An 801-nucleotide genomic window follows, 5' to 3' on the forward strand; every position below is an offset into this window, starting at 1 on the left:
GGATAGAGGAGGTGAGGAGGATAGAGGAGGTGAGGAGGATAGAGGAGGTGAGGAGGGTAGAGGGAGGTGAGGAGGGATAGAGGAGGTGAGGAGGGTAGAGGAGGTGAGGAGGATAGAGGAGGTGGAGCGGGGTAGAGGAGGTGAGGAGGATAGAGGTGGTGAGGAGGGTAGAGGAGGTGAGGAGGATAGAGGAGGTAGAGCAGGGTGGAGGAGGTGAGGAGGATAGAGGAGGTGAGGAGGGTAGAGGAGGTGAGGAGGGTAGAGGAGGTGGAGCGGGGTAGAGGAGGGTGAGGAGGATAGAGGAGGTGAGGAGGATAGAGGAGGTAGAGCAGGGTAGAGGAGGTGAGGAGGGTAGAGGAGGTGAGGAGGATAGAGGAGGTGGAGCGGGGTAGAAGAGGTGAGGAGGATAGAGGAGGTGAGGAGGAGGAGCAGGAAAGAGGTGAGGAAGAAAGAGAAAGTGAGTAAGAAAGAGAAGGTGAGGAGGAAAGAGGTGAGGAGGGAAGAACGAGGAAAGAGGAGGTGAGGAGGCGGGAAGAGGAGGTGAGGGGGATGAAAGAGGAGATGAGGAGGAGAGAAGAGGAAGTGAGTAGGAGGAAGGAGGAGGTGTGGAGGAAAGAGGAGGTGAGGAGGTGAGAAGGAAAGAGGAGGTGAGGAGGAAAGAGGTGAGGAAGAAAGAGGTGGTGAGGAGGAAAGAGGAGGTGAGGAGGAAAGAGGTGAGGAGGAAAGAGGAGGTGAGGAGGAAAGAGGAGGTGAGGAGGAAAGAGGTGGTGAGGAGGAAAGAGGAGGTGAGGAGGAAAGAGG

Source organism: Salmo trutta, unplaced genomic scaffold, assembly GCF_901001165.1.
Source record: "Salmo trutta unplaced genomic scaffold, fSalTru1.1, whole genome shotgun sequence".
In the NCBI taxonomy this organism is placed as follows: Eukaryota; Metazoa; Chordata; class Actinopteri; order Salmoniformes; family Salmonidae; genus Salmo; species Salmo trutta.